General features: G+C 48.0%; 1 protein-coding gene across 4 annotated transcripts in view; it reads left to right on the top strand.

The window, feature by feature from the left end:
• Positions 1 to 8657: 8657 nt before the first annotated feature.
• The window catches only part of AQP7 (aquaporin 7), a 14388-nt gene continuing 13758 nt past the window's right edge, over positions 8658 to 9287 (top strand). For 2 of the 4 annotated variants that reach the window (XM_041762581.1, XM_041762582.1), the window contains exon 1: positions 8663 to 8839. The gene's annotated coding sequence lies outside the window, so the exon portion shown is untranslated. Of the gene's footprint in view, positions 8840 to 9287 lie in introns of all 4 variants that reach the window. The other 2 variants (XM_041762579.1, XM_041762584.1) reach the window with 2 other exon arrangements.

Raw genomic sequence — 9287 nt, forward strand, 5'->3', positions numbered from 1 at the left:
ATACTGTAAAAAGGAGTGGTGGCTAGGGAGACAGGGTTCTTCTCCCCTCCATCCCCCCAGTTGCTGCTGCTGATTTGCAAAGCAAGTGAGAGGCTACTTGGAGGCCAGGGTCCTGGGTGAAAGCGGGCAGGGAGACAGTAAATCTTCTGGAACAGGAGGAGGACTGAAGAGTTCATGGCTCTGTGCCCTGCCCCAGCTGCTCATGATCTTGGAGACATCAATTCCTGGGAATTCCCAAAACATGCCCCCTTGCCGCACCCACAGGCATAGTTGCCGTCCCGACAACCTATTTCTTTCCCAGTCAGGGCAGGTGGAGTTCAATTGTCTTAATATATATTTGTTGTGCACCTGCTATGTACAATATGCTATCCAGGCTGGGGCATCCCCAGCAGGCTGCCTGCCCCAGACCCTGTCACATCTGGATCCCCCAGATGCTTGCTGAGCTGACTGCTTATTGAAGGAGCTGGTGATTGCCGGGTGCCTGGGGAAGCCCCTCCCCCAGACCCCCTCTCCCAGCAACCAGGAAGTCAGGTCCAGATTGCTGAGCAGCCAGGCTGCAATGGAAGGGCCAGACGCACCTGGCTGGAACAGCCTGAAATCTGGGTGGAAGTCCATGGGCTTTGGTCTTGCTGTCCGTGGAATGAGCATAGTATACTCTGCCCTCAGCCCTTTTAGCTTGGCCCTGGCATCAGGCAAGAGTTGGTCAGGGCAGAAGGGATGGGATGCAGGGTCTCTTTTCTCAAACAGGCATCCTCTGCACCTCTCCATAGAGTGTTTATTCTCTACCAGGCGCTTGCCATGCTACTTATCAACTCAATCTAGTCTCCCAGCAACCCTGTGGGGGTGAGGATTAGTATATCTCCATCATACAGATGAAGATACCCAATTAAATATCTTGCTCAAAGTTACCCAGCACCAATTAAAAAAGCTGAACTGGATTCAAGCTCAGGTCTGCCTAGATATAAAGCCTGAGCTATGAACCATAGCTTACCACCTGGATGGGGAGCGCCCCCTGCAATAGCCAAATCCCAAACCAGCCCCAGTCTCAGGCTCTTCCTTTCTGCCCCCACTTCAATCTTTCACTCTTCTCAGAAAGTCTCCCAATCCTGACTCCCCTCTTTGCTCTAATTAAGCTGGTACCTGACATCCCACCATTATCAGACCCGTTCTTTTCTTTTTTTTTCTTTTCTTTTCTTTTCTTTTCTTTTCTTTTCTTTTCTTTTCTTTTCTTTTCTTTTCTTTTCTTTTCTTTTTTCTTTTCTTTTCTTTTCTTTCTTTTCTTTTCTTTTCTCTTTTCTCTTTTTTTTTCTTTTCTTCTTTTTTCTTTTCTTTTTTCTCTTTTCTTCTTTTCTTTTCTTTTTTAAAGATTTATTTATTTATTCATGACAGACATGAGAGAGGGAGAGAGAGAGGCAGAGATACAGGCAGAGGGAGAAGCAGGCTCCGTTGCATGGAGCCTGATGTGGACCCGATCCCGGATCGCGCCCTGGGATGGCGCCCTGGGCCAAAGGCAGGCGCTAAACCGCTGAGCAACCCAGGGATCCCCGACCCGTTCTTTTCTAATGTGGAAAGATTTTGAAACTGATTTAGGCAGAAACCAAAGGATGAAACCAGAAGGTGAATGGCTGATGGGGAACTTGACAAGGGAGGGATCAGGCCTCCACCCTCTGGACCCACTGATTGGTCAGCATCACTAAGCAACAGGACATTATCTCTGGATAGGACACAAAAGGAAGCACAAAGCACTGTCTACAAAGGATTCTCTGCACCACCACCCCAATTGAACCTAAATAAAATCACACCATTAGTGCTAACTTCCTGTATATTCTAAGAAATATAGGGGATGGAGGAAAAGTTAAATAGCGCCACAAAGAATCAAACAGACAAAACCAGAACATGGACTTCCCACAGAACCACATTTACTCAACAATTCAGTGAGATGAACAAATTAGAGGGAGACAGGGGAGCAAGAGAGCCCTTCACTCAATGTACTGTGTGAACTTGTTTGGATCCTGACTCAAACCAACCAACAGATTGATGCAAAGAGAGGTTTTGAAATAATTGTGGGTACTCAGTAATTCCACGGAATCATTCATTTTGTTAGGTATGGCATTGTGATTATTTAAGAAAATGTTCATATATTTTAGAGATAAATAAATTGATGAATGTAGGAGTGAAATGACATCATGGCTGGACTTTGTTTTAAAATACTTCATAAAGAAAAGACTGATGAAACCAGAGTGGACAGATTTGGGAGGAATTTCAATGGGGTTGGATTGAAGCAGGTGAAGATAGACATGTTCATCTGATGAACATCAGAGAGAGCAAGAGAAGGATATTGGTTCATTTGCTCCAGAGCAGTGGGGTGACATGTGGGCAGATGACAGGCATGAGGAGATGGCACATTTGTGTGGTGGGAGAGGACACTGGGGACGTGCAGGGCTGACTTCTTCATTGGACACAGAAGGTGCTGCGCCTGCCAAGATGTTCTACTTAAGGGCCCACAGAAAGACGCTTTGTTTTAAAATTTAAAAAATGAATTCAGTTGAAGATAATGTTTTAATACACAATGGTATATATTTGTCTTTAGACCAACGTGGTTGTAAAATATAATTTTTATTTATTTATTTTTATGGAGGAAGGGCAAAAGTAGCAAGGGGCATGAATGTGGCCACAGGGTGGGAAAGAGGCTACCCAGAGATGGAGCCTGAGGGAGGCGAGAAGCCTCTAAGTCTGCGCTGTGGGGAACAGTCACCATCCTGGAGATCTTCCTCCTTCTGGGGGTGCTCCTCCTCCCTCTGTGCTCCATCCTTGCATCTCTCAAACAGAGATGCATTAAGGCATCCTCAAGCTGGGCTAGGGGCCAGGACACATGGTTTGAATTATTCTGGACGCTGGGCTGTACCCAGAGCAGAAGACACTGTCTCTGCCTGTCTAGCCCAATCTGGCCCAGCCTGCACCCCAGGGACAAGTGTAAGCATGGGAAGACCCTCCATTGACACTGGGAGACACCTGGGAACTGGGAAGGCCCCACCCTGCCTGGGGTCTCTGTGTTCCACTGAGCCTTCCTGGTCGAGGCTCAGTGCCTATGGGTATCTGTGCCCCCATCCCTGCCCACACAGACTCATGTACAGGCTCTTTGTGCAATCACTGTGGTCCTGGAAAGCTATAAATTAAATCTCACCTTCCCACAGGCTAGCATAGTCATTTCCAAAGCTATTTTCCTGCTGAAGGGGTCACGCTGTGAGCATGACTTTAGGGTCTCTACCCCTTGTTTGTCCTCAGTGGGGCATCTGTGTGTGGAGAGGCCTCAGGATTTGGGCAAAGATGAGGGAGGCGGGAGGTATCTCAGGGAGCAGCTGGCTTTACCCTTCTGGAGGCAGGCAGGGAGGCTGCCTCACTTGGGAGCCCTTAGGGTGAGTCGGGAGACAGAGAAGTCCTCTGACACTGGAGCTGCCTGGCTTCTGGGCCTGCCTCCTTTCTCAGGTGGAGCAGGAGAGTGAAGAGAGTAGATTTCTCTAGGGGAGCTGTGATGGGCTCCCTGCCCACCCCAAGCCCCCTGTTCCAGGCCCACAGCCTCTGACCAGATCAGATAGGGCACGTTCCTGCAGTGAGCTGCTCGCTGACTGGTACTGGGCTGACGCAGGCAGGAAAATATTAACCCAGTGGAATGGGCACATGTAAATATGTGCAGGACCGTGTGTGTGTGTGTGTGTGTGTGTGTGTGTGCATGCGTGTGTATGCATGAACCCACAGAGGGGTTTTCACATGCAAGACTAGACACAGATATGTAAGGGCACACGCACACCTGCCCATTCGCACATATATATGCTCACATACAGACATACACAAAAACACAAATGCTTCTCACACATGCAAATTCCCTCAGTATCATCTTCCAAACTCTGTCAGAGATTGCCTCCTCTAAGAAGCCTTTTCTGATAGCTCTAACTCATACTGGAAGTGGCAGGCCTAAATTCTATTCCTAGTTTCTTTTCTTTCTTTTTTTTTTTAAGATTTTTATTTATTCATGAGAGACACAGAGAGAGGCAGAGACACAGAGGGAGAAGCAGGCTCCATGCAGGGAGCCTGATGTGGGACTCGATCCCAGGACCCCAGTATCACGCCCTGAGCCGAAGGCAGATGCTCAACCACTGAGTCACCCAGGCGTCCCTATTCCTGGTTTCTAGTGCCAAATTTGGCAACATGATATAGATTATAGAGTGGAACATGCTTGTTTTCTAATTCTGGTTCCTCGAATCAAAGGATGTTTGTCCTTCGGCAAGTGGTGGTGCTTCCCGATCCTGTCTTCCCTAGCCTCTGTCCACTCTGTCCTAGAAGCCCACGTATGACTCTTAGTAGGATGAAAGGCTGCGCTGTGGGAAAGGGAGTCTGGTCATTGAAGAGGGTCAAGGTTATATACCACCCTGGGTCCTACCTGTGCCCCTGCCCCACCCCAACCAAGCCCCCACTTTTCCTAGGTTGGGGGGTCCCTGGCCAAGTTGTTACCTTGCTCTGAATCTCAGTTTCCTTATCTAAAGAATTTGAAAGGTGGGCAGCCCGGGTAGCTCAGCGGTTTAGTGCCACCTTCAGCCCAGGGTTTGATCCTGGAGACTCGGGATCGAGTCCTGTGTCAGGCTCCCTGCATGGAGCCTGCTTCTCCCTCCACCTGTGTCTCTGCCTCTCTCTCTCTCTCTCTCTCTCTCTGTCTGTCTCTCATGAATAAATAAAATCTAAAAAAAAAAAAAAGAATTTGAAAGGTGATACTTACCTGGATGAGGCTTAAGGGTCCTTTCATTTTTGAGCAGGAGAGTCTTTATGGCTGCAGGTGATTTCAGAGAGACCAAGGTCCTTGAAGAACCCGTGCTGTGTTCCATGCCTATTCCTGCTCCTTCAGCCAAGGCAGTTCCTTTCTTACTGATTGACATATGGACTCCTGAGTTACATATAGGATTTGGTGGCTCAAAAGAGTCTGAAAAACCCCAAGGATAAGACAATTTGATTGAAAGTAGTTTACGTGATAAGTTAATCAAATGGAATGTTGGTTCAAACAAATAATTAGCTGAAATGATTAGTTTTTACACATCAACACTTTGGAGGATATTAAGGGGGTGAGTTCAGAGAAGTTTTAGCATCTTTTGGCAGTTTTCTTTCTTTATTCTGATTTTTTAAAATTTCTATTTGCATTTTAATTCCTTTTTTTTTTTTAAGTTTCATGATCTTTTTCTTTTCTTTTTTTTTTTTTTTTTATTTATGATAGGCACACAGTGAGAGAGAGAGAGAGAGGCAGAGACACAGGCAGAGGGAGAAGCAGGCTCCATGCACCGGGAGCCCGACGTGGGATTCGATCCCGGGTCTCCAGGATCGCGCCCTGGGCCAAAGGCAGGCGCTAAACCACTGCGCCACCCAGGGATCCCTGCATTTTAATTCCTAATTGGATTTCAGCCTCTTGTGTCTGCCCCATGCTGTTCCTAATAGAGAGAATTGGAAACCTAAAATGGGAGGCGGTTGTGTGCTGTATAGTCACATTCAAGATGTGGATGTGAGCCTACTGGCATGGAAGTCTTCTCAATAATGTTTGAGTGAATAAAGTATTTTTACAAAATAAGTTTCATTCTACTTATTATTGACAGAGTAGGCAGAGGATGTGGTATGTGCATACATTAAAAAAGGATTAGGAGGAAATCTACCAAAATGTTATAATAGTTGTCACAGAGGGAAAATTAGTCTTTTAAGGTTCCTTTGGTTTGTTGGTATTTTAGGTTAAAACAGAATAAAAGAAAAAGATCTGAGATTCCTTCTATTTGTTTTCTATTAAAAAAAAATTTCCACTCCATTGGTAGACAATTATATCTGCTCCACTTACTTGGCTATGTGTTCATAAATATTTAAATTTCCAGTTAGGTTGAACATTAATGTCCCCAATTACCAATTCACATTGTAAGATTTTTAGTGTAGTGAGGAAGAAATAGGAGGTTGAGGGATGCCTGGTTGGCTCAGCTGGTAGAGTATGCAACTCTTGATCTTGGGGTTGTAAGTTTGAGCCCCATGTTAGGCTTAGAGCTTACTTTTAAAAAAAAGCTCAAGAAAAAAAAATGGAGGGCTGATGAGTACTGGGTTATTTCCAAATTTTCACTAGCAAAAATAATTTATTGCAGATACAATTAGAATAAGAAAACGAAATTTGTGACATCTGGGTGACTCAGCAGTTGAGTGTCTTGCCTTTGGCTCAGGTCGTGATCCCAGGGTCCTGGGATCGAGTTCTGCATTGGGCTTCCTGCATGGAGCCTGCTTCTCCCTCTGCCTCTCTTTCTGTGTGTCTCTCATGAATAAATAAACAAAATCTTAAAAAAAAAAAAAAAAAGAAAACAAAACAAAATTTCTTTTTTTTTTTTCAAAACAAAATTTCTGCAAGAGGGACTAAATGCTGAGAAATACCTCAAAGTTTGCAAGACTTGCCCTGAAGCACACTGATATTACCAATTCATTTTCTTTTTTTTTTTCAGATTTTATTTATTTATTCATGAGACACACACACACACACACATACACACAGAAAGAGAGAGAGAGAGAGAGAGAGGCAGAGACACAGGCAGAGGGAGAAGCAGGCTCTATGCAGGGAGTCCACGTGGGCAACGTGGGACTCGATCCCAGGTCTCCCAGGATCACGCCCTGGGCTGAACGTGGTGCCAAACTGCTGAGCCACCTGGGCTGCCACCCACCCCCTTTTTTTGAACCAATTCATTTTCAACTGATTTATCATTTCTACTAAATTAGTTTTTTACTTACTGGGCCACCATGCCTTCTTAAACCTTTTCCTGGGCCTTGTCTGGATGCTGAAATAGCTGGGTGGGATGATGGCATAGTCTCCAATCCTATTTCACAGACAAGGAAACAATTCCAGGGACAGGACTGAAGCTACTCACAGACTTTGTTAGGTTTTTCTCACAAGTCCACTGAGCTCCAAATGGCTTCAAATCACCACCACCACCCAAACCTCCCTTGCTCACCTTGGAGGACTCAGCTTCCCTGTCAGTTCTTCCAGATGATTCTTGCCTTCCTCCAGGCTGGCTTAGCTGCTGCCTATATTCCATCCATCTTATCACAGTGTATCTTAAGTCACCTGCTGTTTATCCATCTCACCCAAGAGACAGACAGGACCATGTCTTCTCTACAACTGGATCTCTAGAACCTGGCCCAGTAAATGAGTCCAGGGCTCAATCCCTGACTCTAACCAAATGAACCTCAGGTCCCCTTCTCACCAACTTGATCCCAGCCTAGTCCAAGGTTGCCCAAGCTCTGACCTCAACCCAGGCTGCAGCTTCACTTTTGACCCTTCCCTGACCCTGACCTTAACCCTGACTGTACACGTCAGAAGGGAATGAAGGCAGGTGTCTCCCATGTCCAAGGGTACATCTCCTCCCTGAAAGGACTCATTATCACGAGCCCACTTGAGTCTGCAGAGTGGTAAATAAATGAGGGACAGAACGTCAGCATTGAGGAGAGCAGCGAAAGAGTTTGCTTCTTAAGGACAGCTTCTGACCAGGAAGCCCTCAGATTGCAGCTTGCCCCTGCGTTTCCCCGCAGAGTGACCTGCAGGGCAATTTGTGGTGATAGGGACAAGGACAATGCACGTTCACACCTGGCTTGGTCTGTTGGCACCCTCTAGAGGACAGTTCTATTACCAGAGCTAGCTTTGGGCAACCAAATCCTATGTGGCCTCCCCACAACTGAGGGGCTGTGGGGCCTCAGATGTTTCTGGGACTTACTGCCCACCATCCACCACTCCACCTGCAGTTCTCCTCAAAGTCTGCAGACAAGCAACCACTTGCCAAGTCTCGGCACTGGGTCATCTGCTCAAACACCACATTGCCCCAGCAGTGTCCTGGCTCCAGAAGTCCTCTCAGATGACAGCTGATCCCCTAGTTCACTCCTGCCTTAGTCACTAAGGCTCTGCAGCCCTGGGCAGATGCCCTCACACTCTGGTCCAGCTTTGGCTCCTTCCCAGAGGCTTTGCTTGCTGTTCCCAAGGGAGGCATTGTCCTGATGATCGGGCATAGGTTTCCCCTTCCCCTGCTCAGATGAGGGCTCTTAGGAGGAGGCCCAGGCTTCTCTCTGCTCTACAGACTAGGGACCCCAGAGGATCAGGCTTGCCTTTCTATATGGCCTCTTAGACCAAGGTTTCTCTGCAAACATGGCTTAAGTGTCATTCCTTCCCCTGAGACTGGGAGGGGGCCTGAGTTTCACTTTCCTCCTTTAGAATAGGGATTTCCTGAGAACTCAAGCAGGGTCTCTTCTCCAACCCCTCCATGACAGGCTGTTGATCTCCAGGTCTTTCCATTTCCAGTTCCCATTCTACATGTCTCTTCTCACAGCCAGGAGCTCTGGAGCCTCTGGAGCCTCCTCTAGGTCTGGGGCGCTGGGAGGGCTTCCTCTGGCTTTGGGCTGGACACCTGGCTTGGAGGGCAGGCCCTTCCTCTGGGACCCACCCTGAGCTCCACCTCTGACCTCACAAGGGCTGCCTCAGAACCTAGTCTCCGTGGCGCCGCTGGCAGGAGAAAGGATGCTATTTTAGGCAGTGTGTCTGGACTTGGCCCAAGTGGCAGGGGCCAAACCCCTGCCCCACTGACCTCTCCCCTGGAGGAGCAGAGCAAAGCAGTGCGTGGGGCCACCCCGAAGAGGGCTGAAAGGCAGGCTCTAGACTGGGGACACAGGGACAGTGGAGTCCCTGCTGGGGGTGCAGCCAGAGCCCAGGACAGTCATAGAGGAACAAGACCAAGACCTGCTATAACTGAGATGTGCCTAAAGTGAACACTGAGAAACAAGGCACTTCAGTAGAGTAAGTTGGGCTCCAGGCAGGGCTGGGGACAGGGGGGCCTTCCCTGTGGCTCAGGCCTCAGAGGGCTACTTCCTGGGGATCATGTTGGGGGGGGAGATGACTATGAGACTGTCTGGGGAAGGAACCCCAGCTGGGAGTTGAAAGCCAGGATGTTTGTTCTGCTTTAGTCCTGAGTTGCTGGGTGACACAGGCATGTCACACACTTTGTTCTTTAGTTTCCTTACCTGTAAATTTACTGTTGAGAGCAGTGCAGCAGAGGTTGGGAGGGTGTATAGGGCTGGGCTGTCAGGAGAGCACTGGCCTGGGGAGGAGGAGGGCGCTCAGACCAGGCCAGTCATGCAGATCAGAAAGATGGGTTGATGGCTAGCTTAGCTAGAATGGGAAGCTGGGGCTGGGGCTGCACCGTTCTACAGTCTGGGCTAGGGATGTGCTGTAGCGAGGGGAGCTC

Source organism: Vulpes lagopus, chromosome 7, assembly GCF_018345385.1.
Source record: "Vulpes lagopus strain Blue_001 chromosome 7, ASM1834538v1, whole genome shotgun sequence".
NCBI lineage: Eukaryota > Metazoa > Chordata > Mammalia > Carnivora > Canidae > Vulpes > Vulpes lagopus.